The 18727-nt window shown below is 48.7% G+C and overlaps 1 long non-coding RNA gene and 1 pseudogene across 1 annotated transcript; both read left to right on the top strand.

Annotated features, from left to right (window-relative positions):
- The first annotated feature begins 353 nt into the window (after positions 1–353).
- On the top strand, positions 354–790 carry LOC112890591 (annotated as a pseudogene).
- Positions 791–11066: 10276 nt separating this feature from the next.
- On the top strand, positions 11067–13620 carry LOC112890221. Its single transcript, XR_003228290.1, has 3 exons — positions 11067–11420; positions 11631–13383; positions 13492–13620. It is a non-coding gene; the product is annotated as an uncharacterized LOC112890221 (long non-coding RNA).
- The last annotated feature ends 5107 nt before the right edge of the window (positions 13621–18727 follow it).

Here is an 18727-nt window from a genome sequence, read left to right as displayed (position 1 = left end):
CTCTGCCTAAGCCGCCACCGCCTAACCTTAGGCATGTCACGCAATGTTAGGCAGGTGTTTGGAGAGCGTACTAACGTTAGCGCGCCACAGTTTTCTTAGGCACGCCACACCCGCTCGCCACGCAAAATCGCGCGACAGGTGCGGCGCTCGATTTGGCCGCCGCACCCAAATCTCACACCACACCCTCTCCTCCTTCCTCCCGTCCGCGCCAGCGCAGGTACCCCGCCGCCCCCTCCTCCCCGCCGTCCCCTCCTCCCCGGCCCGCCGCCGGGCCACCGCCCGCTGCGCCCCCCTCTCCCGGGGATCCACCAGCGGACGAGCTCCACGAGGACGACTTCTCTTCTCGTCGCCGGATGCCGCCGCGCTGGCGATGCACAAGGGGGACAGGCGCCTCTTGGTCGGCGGCGGCGACCGGGAGCGGGAGCGCTCTGTCGCCCGCCTAGTCCCCGAACTCCGCCGCGCGGGCCATCCCGGCAACCGCGAGCGCGAGGCCGAAGAACGTCACGCCAGCCCGCCGTACCACCAGTCAGCGCCCGTGAGGGTGCCCGTCCGGCTGCCCCGGAAGCCGGACATTGGCCAGTGGGATGAATTCGTCGACGACGACGATGACTTCCGGCGCGGCGACGCCGCCATGCTGCCCCCGCACGAGATGGTCGTCCGCGCGTCCGCTGGTGGGGCCGGGCCGGCCGCGCCGTTCTCCATGCTCAAGGGCGCCGGGCGCACGCTCAAGGGCCGAGACCTGCGGCGGGTGCGCGACGCCGTGCTTAGGCAAACCAGATTCCTCGACTGAGTCCGGCAAGGTGATGTGGCTCTGGATACAACTGCTTGCAATTTTGGTGTTCTTGGATGTGTGCATGTCATATTACTGTAAGCTTCAGCAGTAGTAAGAACTGGTCGTATGTCTGGGTCTCCGTGAGCTCTGTGTAATTCAGGAGGAAAGAGTTTTTTTTCTTTGTCAAGGTTGTGTTTAGGTGTATCTATCAACTATCGTCATGATTGTCAGAGACCTATGGTTTTTCGTTCTTACTTCTTAGTGAAAAATTTGTCAGTTTTGTTTCTAACTCTCTTAATGTTACCAAGCTGCAATGCTGATGAAAGATGCATTCTTTCTGTGCCTTTTGCCTGATGTGCATTCTTGATTGAATCTGCTTTTTTCAGAGAGCTACAGAATTATTGATCACCAATATGATATCACACATTAATGCTTTCAAATATATATATATATAATATAAAAGATGTATGTGGGTTTGTTCATTGGCGCTTGAATTGGAAGATGTATAAGCACTCATTCAACAATGCATGCTCACGGTTTATTTCCTGGGAAGGATAGGTAGTTGGTACTTGAGCTCTCAATTCTCTAGGCATAAAAAGCTGTAGGATCTGATCTTGTTGCTTCAGTTTCTTCTACTTCTTGATGCTTCCGCTTGTAACAATTTTGGAAGATAACTAGTTTGGTATTCACAATGAACTGTTTTTCATGTTTAGTTTTTATTAGTTTTGGCACTCTAATTGCAATAACTAACAAATGGAACAAAATTGTGGGGCATAAATGAAGTTAGGCAGTGAACCAAACAGCTGCCAGTCTGCCTAACTTGAAGTGTGGTAGCAGTCCAAACAGCAGCCACACTTTTTCCATGTACGCCTAACCTTAGGCGTGGCAATGAACCAAACGCAGAAATTAAGCTAGGCACCTTAGGCACGCCACATGTGTGGGAAGGTGCTAAGGTTAGGCGTGGCGTCTTAGGCGCGATTCCAAACGGACCCTAAAGGACCTTTATTAATTTATAATTATTTAAACAACCTTTTTTCCTTAGCATTTAAATTTTTAAACACACTTCTACCACATTTTGCACACAACTTTGTACTAAAATTTAGGGTGTAACAATGCCAAGTACCTGAGTGTCACAACAGCGGCACTGCGCAGGAGAAGGGCGGCGCTGTAGGGGAAAGGGTGGGGGCTCACGTGCTGAGGGGGAACGGAGCAAGGGCGGCGCTGGGCGCTGCAGGAGGAGCGGGGCCACAAGGAGGCTGGCAAGGGGTGGCATCGCTGCGACTCAGGAGATGTAGGAAGGGCAGGGCGTAGGAGCTCGGGGAGAAGGATGCAGCGGCGTTGCCGAGGAGGCGATGTGAGGAGGCTAGGGTTACGCGAGGATTTAGAGGGCACGCAGAAGCCGACGCAGGGGAGAAAATTAGGGCCGGCTACCAGGGAACAAGGGGTGCAAGACGCGTTTAAATAGGCCTGGAGATATCGTGCTGGGCTCCAACTCGAACGAGGATAAGGACGTGGCGGCGCATCGGGCTGGGACTCGTTCTTGAGTCCGGATTGCCCACAGGAGGCGAGATTGGACCGACCAGCGGGTTCCACAATTTAGCGAGCAAAGAGAGGATAGAAGAGGTAATGGAAAGACGAAACGAGAACGGCCGAGCGAGTTCGGTTATGGGCCGAAACAGGTTCGGGTGAGGGCCGAACGTGAAAACGAGCTGACTGTGCTGGTTGAACATGAACGAGTTAGAGAGCGCGGAAAAGAGAAGGAAAGGATCAGGCGGAGTCGTTGGGGCTGACAGTGATCGAACATCATCGGAAAAACACTGAAGACGAGCCACGCGCGTCATTTTCAAGCATGACCTGATCGAGGAGAATGATTAGAGGATCGGGAGCTCGATGGAACCTCTTAAAGATTCGGAGAGATAAGATTAAAAGGATGTACAATAAGATACGGCTCGGTCTGACTACGATGAGAATCAAAATAGAAATATTTTCCAGAACATATTTTTAAGTTTAAAATAAATCTAGAAAAGTCCTGATAAATATTTCAAACCAAGAAAAATATATCCGGAAGAATCCTAAAATTTTTCGAGGAAAACTCGGGAGGTAAATTGAGTCACGAGGATTCTAAATAAAATATTTGGAACTCATGAAAAAGAATTTTAGAGCTTTCCAATTAAAAAAAATAAATCTAGGTCTTGGATAAATAGAATAATTGCCAGAAAGATCTATAAAATTCTCGAAAAATCCTATTGATAGATGAACATATTGTAAGCGATATTCACATCCTAAAATTAAATATTTTAGGGTGTGACACTTCTTCTGTGAGTATGGATAAGTTTTAATCATGTATGATCGTTATTTTTCTTATCTCACACATGTAATCTCTTCTACTTTGTGCAGAATCAATTGACGGCCTCAAATGATCCTCATGTTTCTCTAAATCAGTCTAATTGGCCAACTTGGTGATGGTTCTCGAAATCAGTCAAATGATCCTTTGTTGTGAACTTGTTGTAATCAGTGGTTTTGAGAACTGTTTGTGAACTTTGTGAATTTGTCCGTTGAACTCTTGTAAAACTATTTTGCATTGCTTGTTAACTTCGTCGTTAAACTCTTGTAAAACTTGTGGTCGATCAGCTTATTTGATGCATCTGTGTAGTTATTGTAAACTTGTAAAACTATTGTGTGAGGCTTCCCAACTGGGGAGGGAGAGAAAAAAGGTGTTTCCAAGAAAAATTTATACCTTTGCCAAGTGCCTCTCACGCGGCACTCGGCAAATAAATCTCTTTGCCGAGGGTCACTCCACCAGCACTTGGCAAAGAGCATACGCTTTGCCGAGTGTCACTACACGAGCACTCGGCAAAGAGCATAAACTTTGCCGAGTGCTGATCTAGCACACTCGGCAAAGAGCATACACTTTGCCGAGTGTTTCTCTCAGACACTTGGCAAACGTCCGTCACCATTTCTTCCGCCGTCACATCCATTTTGTTGGCCGAGAGCAGGATTAGACACTCGGCAAAGTCTTCGCCGAGTGCCCGATAAAAAACACTCGGCAAAGAGGCCTTTGCCGATCCTTTCTTTGCCGTTTCCTCTTTGCCGAGTGCAACATTCGGCAAAGGGTTTGCCGAGTGTTTATATTGTTTTGCCGAGTGTGTCAGACACTCGGCAAACGAGGCTTGTCCCGTAGTGAGTAACCGTTGGATCAAACTTTACCGGTTGAGATCGGCGAGCATATAATCACAAAAGCTCTCTTCCGTCTTCCGTCCTCACCCGTCGGAGTCCGCGCGGGTCACCACGCCCGGGTCAACGCGCGCCGCGCGCATGCCAGGCGACTCAGAGCACGCCGCGGCGATCTCGGCGGGTTCGTCCCGTGTATCCAGCCGCCCCGTCTGCAGCGGCGACGCCTCCAGCGCATCCGCCCGGTCGGTCGCAGACCATGATCACGCGCAGTTTTGCTCTTTGCGCGTCTACGGTCTACCAGCACAGCACGCCTTGCACCTTGCGGTCGTCGTCGGGCCGCGCCACCGGTACCGCGGCGGCGTCAACCTCGTCGATGAATCGACTGCGCCGTGTCCCAGGGTGAGCCGGAACATGTCGTGCGCCGTCGTGCGCCCCTCGCCGACCTCAGCCTTTCACAGGCCTGAAACCAGTCTGCTCGCGAAGTCTGAAGCGTTTGCGCGGAAGGTGGTGCCTGGATGCAGTCAACCATGATATGGTTATCCTGAATGTGCAGTATATCTTTCAGATTTGACGTCGCTCAGGCTCATATATGTGCAGAGCTGTAAGGGTATCGTTATTCTGAATGTGCAGTGTATCTTCCTGAATGTTATTTGTTATGGTTACCATGATATGGTTTGGATCGCAAATCAGAGGGGTTCTGTAAATTTGTAGGCCGGCGACTCGGATGCCGGCGTCGCCGCGGCCATCCTCCGGCGACCGCCGCCATCTGCGACCACCCAGCTGCGGCGCGGAGCCACAACGTACCCACGAGTGAGGCACGGGCTTCCAAGTTCCAACTGAGGGCTTTCTCGCCTCGAGGTGCGCCGCCGCCGCGCCGGACGGGACCAAGGAGAGCCGCAGTCTCCCGCGCGACGGGAGCGGACACGGGACGAAGACGTCCCCGTGTTCGTGAAGCACGACGCGGGGATGGGAGGATGGACGGAATCCTCAAGGCCACAGAGCTCGCGATGGCCGGCCGACGGCGCCGACGAGCTGATTCCCGTCGATCCCCTCCGGCGCCGAGGAACGCGACACCACAGCGTCCGCACGGCGGCGGCTTTTGGTGTGCGTCACCTTCAGCGTCTATGGTTTAGGGTTTTGGTGTGCGTCACATACATGAACAATCTCTAGTGTGTCCATTGTAGCTCGGTACATTGATTATTTGGTTTGCCCTCATGAATTTTGTTGTCACATTGCATCTTGCTCCTCCAAAACTCACTCTTTCATCGCCGATCATGAAGGGGGAGGGCTACGTATGGGCTACGCCTTGGGCTCGGAGAGTTGCACAAGGGCACTTGGCTAGGCACGCGCCCTTGGTGCGAAAGCACGGGGCGTTCGGATATTCGGGCTCGCAGCAGTAGCAGTCCACGGAGCCGCCGCCATGTACGACTTCGCAGCTCGTCCTGGTGCAGAACACCAGGTCGCAGCCCGTGCCCTCGCCTGATGCCGCCGCCGTCGAGCCGAGGACTCCATTACTTGTGTTGGTAGAGCTTCCGGCGGCCGGCAGAGCTGGTGATAGAGTACGAGTTGCTGCAGTGTACACAGGATTTGTGCTCATCGTCGTCAGATCATTCGCATATGAATGTGTCCAAAATTGAAGCTGGCGATAAGAAAGGATGATGATGATGATGATGATGATGATGATGATGTGCACTTACACTACGCAGGAGATGCAAAAAGCACGACGAGCAAGAATGTGGCCATCACAAACACAGAGCCCCTCATATCGGAATGATAGACCGTCGTAGCAATGGAGCTGTGTGAGGGCCGGAGTCGTGATGCAATTATGCAAGGCAAGGACTAGGATCTGTATCTGCAAGTTGGATTTGGATTAGACGGGTTTTTATAAGATGATGAATGCCCAGATGCAGTCTTCATTAATTTGGAAGTAAATGAAATGAATGGGTTATGAAGAGAACAAAATGCAGTACCATACATGCCGATCTCGATCTCCCGTTTGAAGAAACATCTGAATGCGATTCTGATTACTTTCTGAAATCATCAGAACCAAGATTGGAAAAGCTTAATTTAAGGGCAGCAATAGTACAATTCATGATTCAGGAACACAGGGAACTGATCTCCTCAGCACTGTACAAAATACCATGTCCTGATATGATGTGTAGATGCTGAACTGAAAAGCATAAGCTGGCATTGGAAGGTTGTGCTTTGCAGGTGAGAGCTTGTTCGAGCCTACTGCTCGCTTGATGTTGTCGCCACTGCCACCAATATTTTTTTTTTCGTGCACACTTCCAAGTCAATAAGATTATCAAGTTCAGACGGTGACAGCTAGCGCTGAATATTTTCTGACCTGCCATGATATACAGAAGAACAGTAGCGCAGTTTGTTCTCCGATTTTTGTTGCCATGTCCATTCTCAAACGAAATTTAGAACTTTCTTATGCTACACGTTTAATGCAATAGAAATACATCGGTTAATTTGATTTCAGCAGTTCTGATGGTCCCAGCAAATACTGAATATCTGAATCCTTCCTTCCTGATAAGCCATGACATATAGCAGGACAATGGTGCGTTTTTCCCTCTGAATTTTCTTTCCATGCTTTTTCTCCAACTTGTGGGAGACTGGGAGCATGAGGTTTCTGATACCACACCGTCCACACCAGGTTAGCGAGTGAGTGAGTCGCAGACATGATCACGCCCACGTTGATCGCATTGCCTTGGAACGCCGTCCAGGCGAGCAGGTTCCCCAGCACGCGCGGTAGGTCGCCGTCGGCGTCGAATCGCGCTATTGCGACGGCACCCACCACTCCACCTCGTAGATGAAGATTGCTAATCTACCAGCAGGAGAGCCGGAACACGTCATGCGCCATCCTGGGCCCATCTCCGAGGTGTTTGCTCTTGAGCTGCGCGCGGCTGCACACGAATGCATGCCGCCGAAGTGTGGTGCGCGGCCGCCCCGGCGGGCACGGTCTTTCGGTGCCGGGCGGGAGGGAGATATGATACTGAGAGGCAGGAGCCTGCTCCAGAAGCGGCACGGCAACCTCCTGCCTAGGAGCGTTATAACGCGGCGGCGGAGCTCGTGACGGCTTGCCGGCGTGGTTTGCCGTCGACGATGGCGGTCAGGCGGGCGATGGCAAGGGGCGGACGGACTTCAGGGGTGGTCGGTAAATCAAATACCGTCCACTTCTAGGTGCTATACTAACCGTTGGATCAAGCTTTACCGACTGGAATCGGCGAGCATATAGGGCCTGTTTGGAGTCCTACCTAAGGCGCCACAGCCTAACCTTAGGCGTGCCAAACCCTGTTAGGCAAGCGTTTGGCTGCTATACTAAGGCTAGGCGCGCCACACTTTTGAGGCGGAGCGTACGCAGCTTGCCACACGAAAACGCGCCGCACCTGGGGCGCTCGATTTGGCCGCCACAGACGCGATCGCGCCACACCGCGCCCGTTCGCGTGGATCTCCCCCGCCGCCAGGTACTCCCCCGCCGCCGAGTGCGCCGCCGCCCCCACCCCCCACCCCCACCCCGGGCAGAACAGGCCGCCGGCGGGAGCAGGACGCTAGCCCGCTCTGCGGCCCTCCCCCCCCCCCCCCCGCGGCAGAGCAGGAGCAGGACAGCCCGCCCCCCGCTGCCCGACCGCGCGGAGCAGATGCGCCCCCCCCCCCCCCAATCCCCGGCGGAGCAGGCCGCGAGCCAGGCGCCCCCCCCCCCCCCCCCGGAGCAGGCAGCCGGCGGAGCAGAGCCCCCACCGCGTTGGCGCAGCAGAGCGCCCCCCCCATCTGTGTGTATTTCTCTAAACATTTTTTTTTCTTTTTCCAGGAATAATTCTCAAGCAAGACCATCATCTTTTGTTGCAAGGTACAACTATCCTTTACATTTTACTTGTGTCGTATATGTTGTATGCATTCTAAAATAGTTCTTATGTATAGATGGGTGCAATGAAGGATTATCTAGAGTATTACTATTATGATTATAACATTCGAAGAAGAAGGTTGCTTGTTTGCATAGCCATCTGTGTTTGTATATTGTGGTACAAGTTCCAAGAAAATAGATTGATGAGGAGGTCCAAATATGGTTCTTTGTTAGAAAGAGATTTGGAAAGAGAAAGGAGGTTAAACCGTTTATATAACGGGACTGAGGCTAATTGTATTAGTGAGTTACGCATGAGTAAAACTGTTTTTCACCAGTTATGTTGTCTTTTGAGGTCCCGTGGATTATTAGAGGACAGTATTAATGTGTCAATTGAAGAACAAGTGGCTATGTTTTTGAAATTTGTTGGTCATAGATGGACAAATAGATCAGTTGCCTTTGAGTTCTTGCGGTCCGGAGAGACAGTTAGTAGATATTTTAATGCTGTTTTGGAAGCTTTATGTGTCTTGTCTCGTGATATCATTACCATGAGAACCACGGAGACACAACTAAAGATAACCACCAGCCCGGGAAGATTTTACCCATACTTTGAGGTAACATATATATAATTGGAATTCATCCTTATATTAATTTGTAGTACTCAATAACTGAACCACTGTTTTTATGTGTTAGAATTGTGTAGGAGCACTGGATGGCACGCATATACCGGCATCGGTTCCTATATATATGCAAGATAGGTTTAGGGGGAGAAAGCACTATCCAACGCAAAATGTATTAGCTGCCATGGATTTTGACCTTAGGTTTACATATGTGTTGGCTGGATGGGAAGGATCGGCTCATGATTACTTTGTGCTCCAAGATGCATTATCACGACCATCGGGCTTAAAAATCCCAGAAGGTACAAGTTAAATCATTAATATATTATGTTTTAGGTGACAAGATGATTAGCTAATGGTAGTTCAATCCATTGTAGGTCACTACTTTTTAGCTGATGCTGGTTATGCTGCTAGAACTGGCATATTACCTCCATATCGAGGTGTTCGGTACCACCTTAAGGAATTTCAGGGTACTAGACGACCGGAAAATCCAAGAGAATTGTTCAACCTTCGTCACTCCTCTCTTAGGACAACAGTTGAGCGGGCATTTGACACACTGAAAAAAAGATTTAAGATACTTACAAGTCAACCATTCTTCCCACTAAAAACACAAGTGAAGATAGTTTTGGCGTGCTGCACTTTGCATAACTTTATAATTGAGAATGGTCCTGATGCTTATGTTTATGATGATGCAACATGGTTTCAAACCCTTCCAAGAAGCACTCGTTCCCATGGTGACATGAATAGGGACAATCAGCAATGGGCAACCATGCGTGATGAGTTAGCTCAAAAAATGTGGGATGAATGGGATCAAAATTGATGTATTGTGTTGCTTTTAGAGTATTGTTTTCAGAACCTGTATTATTGAATTTCAGAACCTATTGTACTGAATAATTGTGATGTTTCCAGAACACTGTTTGATTCAATTATGTGGTTGTATTGTAACTCTATTTACTAAATAATGTGGCTGATTGTTATCCTGTTTTATTGAATTATATTGTTGATTGAGGTCATGTTTTATTGGATTATAGTGCTGTTTTGAGACCCTGTTTTCCTAAAATATAATAGTGCTATGTTGAGATCCTGTTTTTTTTATTATAGTGCTGTTTTGAGATATGGCTAAGGGGAAGGAAAAGGTTGAAGGTGATGGCTCTGCTCGTGAGAGGACCATCACATGGGATGAGGATCAAACTAAATTTATGCTTGGTTGGTTTATTGACTACATATAGGAACAACATGCTCGTTTTAAGCTCAAAAAATAACATCACTTCAAGTGTTCAGAGGCATTGAATAGGCAGTTCAACATGGGGGTAACTGCCACTCAAGTTGAGAGGCATTTCAGGCATTACAAGGAAAACTGGAAGTTCATTGCAACAGCTTTGGGCAAGAGTGGTAACACATTTGATGCTTCAAGATCTATGGTCATCATATCTGATTCAGAGAAGGTTAATCTAAAGGTATGCACTATGTTTCAACCTATTTTTGTCAACATTTTGTGAACTTATTATTAACATTTAGCACTATACTTAATGCCAGCACCTCCTCCACCAATTATACGCAATTCTGATGAAATAGTGTGGGAAAGACTTGAAAAGATGACTCTAACCACTGGTCAAAAGGTTATGATAGGAGAATATCTAGCACACAAAAACCAAAAGGGGATCCGTGGTTTCTTATCAGCCGCATCTGAGATAACATTCGAGTCATGAATCTTCAAGTTCCTTAGTGACCAGGGGGTGTGAGTTGGTTAGGTGTGGTTCGCTGCTCCTTTTTTATCAGGTAATACATGCTGTATTTCAACAATCCTTGTGATTATTATTTGCACTCAGCTGAAGGATGGTTGTTTTGCACTTGTTCAAGGCTGATTGGAGCATGGTGGACGGTTCTTTTGCACTTGTTCTCATGCATCAGGGCTGATGGAGATGCATGGTGGTGGTGGTAGCTGCTGCACCACCCTTTTGTTAACTGAAATTAGAATTTGTTTACAGTTAGTGGGTACTCAAACTCAAACTCATGTGAGCCTCTAAAGTTATTTATATTGCTGTTATAAACTTATTTAGCAGCTGTTTGTGGACTTATATTACTGTTACAAATTATCGTTAACATGCAATGCATAGTTGCTGGATTTGTGCGGATGTTATATTGATTTGTTACTTTTTTATCTTATGACACAGCCCAAAACGCTTTATTAATTTGTATGGTATGAATGAAGTGAAGTGTGGTGGCAATCCAAACAGCTGCCATATATTTTTAGGTGTGCCTAACTTGAGGTGGGATATCAATCCAAACAGGTGCCACACTTTTTCAGATTTGCCTAACTTTAAGCGTGGCAGCAAACCAAACACAAGCCTAGAGTGAGCTGCCTTAGGCGCGCTACAGGTGTGGCACGTGCCTAACCTTAGGCTTAGGCAGGTTAGGCAAGACTCCAAACAGGCATAATCACAAAACAACCCAGAATCTCCAAAACCGTTTGAGGCCGCAGTTGCTATCAACCGGCCAGCAACACTTTATGATTCGTGCTGGTCAACGAGCTCAAGCGCGCTGCCGATTCCTAAAGATACATTGGCGGGAGAGCTGGAATGAGGCATCGAGGCGGACCCGAAACTTTTATTCATCGTGCTTGAATCCTTTTGGAAACCGACACACCCCGCTCCTTTCGTTCTTCCAGCCGCGAAAACAATATCTCAAGAACTGTGCGGTCTACTAGCTCGGCAGCCACTGGTGAACTAGCAAGTTACAGCTTCAATGGGGGAGATTACAGATCCGCATCCTGGTTCTAAACCTCCTTCACCATTTATTCAGGGAACCGCTGAAATGCTTCCATCTCTTACATCTCTAGATCCACCAATCTTGCCGACTCCATTAACGGTGACTTACAGTTCCATTTCATCTCAACATCCTTGTTTGGTAGATCCATTCATCAAAGCTCGAGATGCTATGTATGGGTTCCCTGTCACGCCATCTTTTCCTGGAGGAGCATCTTCAGCGACAGCTTTGATGGGCAGGGCAACAGGTAAAACAGATCTTTGTTTTGTTCTCCATTGAAGCCTTCAAAGTGGATGCTTTCTATTTGATTCAGATATTTAGAATAATTCATATTATTGAATCAATAAATGCTGTTTGGATACATTTGTGTGCAACTAAAAAAGAACCTTTTTATGATGTTAATATTTGGCACTGTTTGCATTAATTTTTGTCATCTATTTTTACCAACTCAAAATAGATGGTCTAATTGCTGGATCTCGTCGGCGGCGGCGGAGGCGGAGAGAAAAGAGCGTTACCGGAGATGAGAGTGACCGGCGGCGGGGGATGGGATGAGCGTAGGGAGCGGATGGCAGCGAAAAACAAAAGCTGGGAATGAGCAGCTCGAAATAGCTATATGTAAAGGGAAGGACGGGAATGGAAATGAGGGGAAGTTAGCCATCGGGAAAGGACTAAAGCAATGAAGCCTGTGATGACCAGTGCGAATATCAAAGCACGAATGGGCGGTCCAGATAAGGTTTGCGGCCGCACCGGTTGTGAGCGTGCATTTTCGAATCACAACAGGCTCTCTTCCGTCTTCCTCACTCAGTCACTCGTCGAAGTCCGCGCGGGTCGCCGCGCGCCGCCCTCATGCTGGCCGCAGCGGAGCACGCCGCGGCGACCTCGCCGCGTTCGTCCGGTACACGTGCCGTGCCGCCCTAGAGCACGGCGCGGCGATCTGGGCGGGTTCGTCCCGTCCCGTGTCGTGCCGTGCCGCCGGGTCCTCCATGCCGATGTCGAAGAGCACGCCTGGAACACGAGCCGGTTCCGCCGCGCGCGTGTTCAGCAGCATCCGCCAGGATGGTCGCAGACCATGATCACACGCACGTTTTGCTCTTTGCTGTCCAACTCCGTCCAGGCGACGCAAGCAGGTCCGCCGGCATGCGCCGGCCACACCTGGCGATCGGCGTCAGACCGCGCCATCGCGACAGCGTCCGCCTCGTCGGCGAATCGACCGCCGCGTCGTATCCCAGGGCGACCCGGAACACCTCGCGCACCATGGAGCGGCACCCCTCGCCGGCTCGAGCCTTTCTCGTCACATTCATGTTTGCACGGAAGGTTAGCATGGGAGTCTGGGACCAAGTCCATGAATTGGATTTGGGAAAGATTCCCTCATTGGATTCTGCCGAAGGTTACAAGCCTCACGGTGGCAGCTATCTGGTCATGCATGATTACTCCCCAAAAGCTTCAGTGCCTTCTCAACTTGGGTAAAAATCTGTCCATATGTTATCTGTAACTGAGCAATTCCAGCAAAATTTAAACCTTCACTCGGTCTGCTCTTGCTTGAAGGTTACAGTTATGTGTCGCAACAAGTTTTCTATCTGGTCATCGAGCATTTAATTTGCTTCAGTTAAGTTTTGCAAAAAAAAAAAGATGTCAGTTAAGGCATAAATTTTACTGTAGACTTAAAGAAAAGTATGAACCAAATTTGAGTACGCTTTGATTTCCTTTTTCATTTGCAAAGATTTTTCTTTGTCAATACCTAATCTGTATGGAGTTCAGGAACAAGGGAAATAGAAAAGGTACATTTGTGGACCTCATCTGCTATCATCTTCATTTATGTAGGCTGTTCAAAAGTGAAGTAGGGTAGAGAATATTTGAGTGTATTCAAGTTCAGTTCAGTTCAGTTCAGTTGCTATTTGGGCGCAAGTTCAGTTCAGTTGCTATTTTGGCGTTTAGAATGGCAATGGATCGAACCACATAAGCTGTTTATAGACCATGCAGTTCTGATGTGTACTACCTTTTAGTAGTTTACTTAATTATAGAACATATATGTTTGTCCATGCTGAACTAACAACTGTGCCTGTCGGTATTAGAGTACCCAAAACAATATACTGTTATATATCCTGTTACCATCAAACGTGTGATCTTTTGTCATGCCGAATTCAATGTAATCTTTTGTGTCATGCCGAATTCAACACACCATGAAAATGTGCAGCTCCACATGTATAAAGGTATCCCCTTAGTCCAACATCTCTAACAATGCAGTTTCACCAACACTTTTCTTATTTCATTACGTGTAATACCAAATTATCTTACAAACATCTTTCACTTTTCTGCAGCGAAGCAACCAGCACCACATCCATAAGCACTCTGATGCCAACGATTGCTTCGTCCATGCTATGAACACTACCCTTTCAATAATAAACTTAAGACTGTCCCTTAGTTAATTATGTTGTAAACTACCCATCTTTTTATGTGCAGATCTGTATTATAAATTATGTATGCATGTTCATACTTAACTACAGTAGAACTTGGTAATCTTAAGTTATCTAGAACGATGCTATATGTATTATATGTGCTACTATATGCTCATCTAATATAGTTTCATCAATTTCCTACCCTTTTTACACCATGTAACTGCACACCGCTACGTGCGCAGGGGCGCGCGCAATCACTGGTCAGATGAGCAATGACCACCCCAGGAACAAAAAAGAAGGCAACACAGAATTCCATAAAATTCTCCATAATGTATTTGTGTATAGGAATTTGTAAACTAATGTGCAGTTTTTTTAAAAATCAAATATATTATTAGTAATATAAATATCGTACATGCCTTACACAGTTTTGCAAAGATAAACTAAATGTTTACATTAATTAATTTTACAAAGATAAACTAAATGCTTTACATTAATTAAATAGTATTTGGCGCGCGCCCATGCGCGCGAGAACAATAAAAATAAAGATGAAGATTGGTTCTATTGGAAATATTGTTGTACATATATTACAAAGCATGATGCTACACATTATAGGAAGAAAAAGACTGTAAATATGCCTGTACATATATTACAAAGTTTGATGAGTACCATTGTAGCTAGAAGGCATATATGAAAATCAGTTTGGTTATTGGTTTTTAATTCTGTAACCTTCACTTTGCATTAGATACACAAGGAACAACACACACAGAGATAGAGAGATAGAGAGAAGAAAAGGCAAAGAGACAAAGAAACCATAATGCTGGATTGCTCACAAAATGTCAGCTGATGGAAACGCAGGAAAGGGAGATGCTCACAAATACGAGCAAAGAAAAAGGAGACACAGGAGCAGATGAGAGAGAGAGAGAGAGAGAGAGAGATTAAAAAAGAGCGACAGAAAAGGCCGTTGGGCTGAGCGCGGCGAATCATGCTGACAAGCTCTGGTCTCTCATTGGACCACGTCTACAGCGAAACTCATCCGTTCGATCTCCTGTCTCAGTTAAATCGGACCGTAAGGCCACGGCACAGCAGCTTGCATCTGCCGGAGCTTTCTCCGTTTCTGCCGAACTTTCCAGCGTCTCGTCCCGAGCGTAACAGAAACGCCGCATGGAGACGCTGTGCCGCCCGCCTGGAGAGCCCGCGCACACCTGCTGTGTCTCCCTTCGCCTGCCGTGCGGAGACACCGGCGGGAGCCCATCGCCACCACCTCAGCCGTGCTCGTCGGGAGAAGATGCGGTAGCGGCGCGACGCGATGAAGAAATGCGGCTCCGGCGCGGCGCGGCGCAACCTTGCCTCCCCGTCCGTACGCAAGGCCAAGGCGGAGGAGAAGGTGTTTGGTTATTCGGGTCAAGGAGATGGCTGCTGCAGTCGATCTTCGTCGCGCTCCCCGCCGTAGACCTGCTGCGCTTCGACCTCGATGCCGCCCGTCGCGCCTTGATCGCCATACATGCCTGATGCCTCGTTGGCCGTTGCACCCGGCCCAGCCACGCCACTGAGGCTCCAACGCGAGACACCCCCATGGGCCATGGCGGTTGGGATGTACGCCGGCCGCATGCACTAGCACGGCAACGACGTGGCGATGGGCGAACGGGAGCGGGCGTATGTATAGTGCTAAGTGCTAGTGCATGCAGTTGAGCCTATATGCCTTATGGTGTTGACGCATCGTACTGTTGTTGACTGGCGTCGTATGCCGCTGCAGTTGAGCGTGAGTACCCACACAAGTGATAATGTTGGCTGTTCTCAATTGAATTCTGTTATGCACACCATATGCTCGATCATTTGCCTCTGTGAGCTAATGTGGTGATTGAGTAACTATTTGAATTACTGACCAGCAACAAGGACACGTTGAATCCAAATATGGGGGAAGCGAATGAGCAGGCATCTTCTATTGAAATCAACAAAACATATGAATGAAGAACTCAAGTGCCATAGCAATGGGCAAACAGAAGAGCACGAGACAGTGAGACAAAGTCTGTCCTCTGTTCTGATTGACGCATATGCTGTTCAAAGAATCTAATTATTGCATTATTTACAGGTCTGCGGAGATCAGGTTACCTATTTACACATTAATGATTTAGTTTCATTTCAATAACCATATCTATTGTGGCATGATTATGAAGAGTAGCACTACAATTAAGTTTTTAGTCTAATTTAGGATCCCCCCCCCCCCCCACCCACCCAAAGATGTTATCTGCAGATAAAAGTAGAGAATTTTACCAAGAGGGTAAATGTGTGATAGGTCGTCTTCCCTAGCGAGTCTGGCTCGCATCAAAGGCTCTGCTCATGCAAGATCTGCTTGTTTGGTTGCATAGCTCGCTCCAACCAGATCGTAGGACGATGTTGTTTGGTTGCCCGCATGAAGATATATTGTGCAAGATAAAAATTATTAAATGATCATCGTCATGATATTTATTTTGTAAGATTATAATCATGTAATCCTTTATTCATTTTGTCATAACTTAATATTCTGTAACATACCTCAATATCATTTAATATCTACTAATTATGTACTAATAATATCATTAGCAGTGCAAATCAATGCACCGTGCGAGCTAGACCCACAGGAAATGCCCGCTGGCTGCGTTCCTAGCGAGCCAAGCTCGGACCTCCATTTTGCCATACCCTTTGATCATGCTTCCAACCATAACGCCTAGCTAGGCATCGCCACAATACCTCTGTTCCCAACAGAACGCCTTATGTATCTTATATTTAGAACTTCTTCATGTTGCTACCTTATGCCAGATTGCCAGTATCCTTGCAGTGCTCATCTTCAGAACTTCTTACAGTGCTTATGTTTAGAACTTGTTCATATTCAGTACTTACATTAGAATCCCTTCAGATACCTACCTTCCACTATATTATACCTATGCTGCAAAATTTGTATCTTAGAATATTATCAAGGTATTTCAAGAGCTTTCCAGAAATGATCTTCACTGAACTTGTGTGGAATCAAACTTTGAATAATTCACATGATTACTTGTTTATGACATCGACGCTCCCCGGAATTTGTCCCAAAATTTATTCTCAGGTTGAGAGATTAACATGAGGCTCAAATTCGAAAAATCCTTTAGGATAAAAAAGCTAGCTGCATATGGACGTCCACTCCAACAAGGGCGCCTGTGTTTCTAGTCAGCGATTTGTTCTTGAGGACGCTGATGACGCGATTCGCCAGGGCAGTGGCCCCGCCTGTTCTAGCGCGGCACCATCGGCAACTCGTTCCTGTGGACCGTTCTAGAGCCGCGCCGTCAGGGAGGCAACCGGAGCAAGGCATGGAGCTGATGTCTGCGTCTGCCCTTGGATGTTGACATTATCGCAGAATGCCTTGAGGATCGGCGCGTATGTATGTGGTGTGAGTGGGTAATTGAGGGCACGCATTTCGTCGAGCAGCTAGAGGGCGTCGACCAGGCGGCTGGCGCGGGAGAAAGAGAAGATGAGATCAGTGTAGTCGATGGTGTCGGCGGAAGGCCGAGGCGGGACATCCACATAAGGACAGAGTGCGCGACTGCGGGGGAGGGGGTGGGGAGTGGAGGTGGGAGGAGTAGACGTGGAGGAGGGAGAAGACGGCCCGGTTGGGGCCGACGCCGTTGGCGAGCTTGTCATCAAAGAGGGACACGGCGTCGGCGGGGCGCTCGGCCTTGGCGAGCGCGGACATGGCGGAGGTGTAGGAGATGGCGGTGGGCGTGTAGGCGGCGGAAGGGAGACGCATGCGGCGGAGCACGCGGAGCGCCGCGTCTCCGTTGCCGTCCCGCGCGAACGCGGCCAGGAGGTGGTTTTAGTTGTGGAGGGTGCACGAAGACGAAGAGGAGACGGAGTCTGAGGTCGTCGTAGTGGTGGTGGTGTGCAGGCGGTGGGTGGGTGCGGGGGAGGAGGCCGTCGAGCGTGCGCATCGCCACGCGCACCATGGCGAAGAGCGGAGTGGAGGTGGTTGTGGCCAGCCATGCGCCGGCGGGCATAGGAGGATGGCGGAGGCGGGGTGATGGGATGCAGCAACATAAACGAATTTGCTGCCGGATGCTTAGCTGCACCTGCAATGACGTTGCAATGCCACCGGCGGCAGCAGTTGCCGCCCGAGTCGTTCGGTATTCACCGGGGCACTCTCAATCTCAATCTCAATCTCTATCTCTATCTCTATCTCTATCTCTATCTCTATCTCTACTGAAAAGACCCTAATCTCTATCCCTATCTCTTCTCTACTACTAAAAAGACCCTAAGCGGGACGAAAACCTTCATCGTATATCGCCGCGGTGCCTGATGTTGTTCGCATTGCAGTTTGGATTGACGCTGATCAAACTTACAATTTCGCGTTGTTTTGCGGCAGAGCATGCAACCTGCGGGTAGGAAGCGGGGTAGGGCACCCCTAGGCGATTTGCAAACTGCAATGCCGAAGGTTTCTCCCTAAATCTTCAGGTTTTATCTCCGTTCCGCATCCTACACGCGCTATCAACGCCGAAGAACCCTCCTTCTCATTGTTCGCACGATCTCGGAGCCGGCGGCAGTGCGGCAGTACTACCTCACCCTACCTCCTGGAGTCAGGGTATGCGGCAATCCACCCTGGTTGATCTACCACGGACGGTGACAGCACTACTTTGCCGTACCTCCTGGGCGTCACTACGTCCGGGCGTGCGGTGGCGGCGTGCGGCGATCTAGCCTGGTCGATCTTCCAAGTAAGATATTGCTCTGTGAGTTCTCGATCCCCCTTGTCATCACACCCTCTGATCTGATCTCTTTGACCCTTCTCTCATCTGCCTCTCTGATCTCTCCCTCCTTCACATATGCATCACAACCTTCACAGGACGTCAGGGAACACCACTGAACCTGTCGCCAATCTGAAACCGAGGTCACAGGTGAGATCTTTGTCTGCTGGGGTACCCGTTCTGCCAATTCCCATAGAAAACCGTAGCCTGGAGTCCATTCTATCATGTCACCACGTTCGTGCATGGGGCAACACCATGGGCTGTGTTGCAAGCCAGGACATATAGGACTAGCAGATGGCCGTGAGCCATTCATCGAATGCATGTGTTTTAGATGTGAACTCTTCGGTAGAAGTGCAGCCAATTCATAGTTGACCTAATCAAAGTGCTATATCTGAAATCAAAATGATGTA

This window comes from Panicum hallii, chromosome 4, assembly GCF_002211085.1.
Source record: "Panicum hallii strain FIL2 chromosome 4, PHallii_v3.1, whole genome shotgun sequence".
Classification (NCBI taxonomy): domain Eukaryota; kingdom Viridiplantae; phylum Streptophyta; class Magnoliopsida; order Poales; family Poaceae; genus Panicum; species Panicum hallii.
Note: the sequence above shows the minus strand (reverse complement) of the source record. Positions and strands in the feature narration are given on the sequence as shown.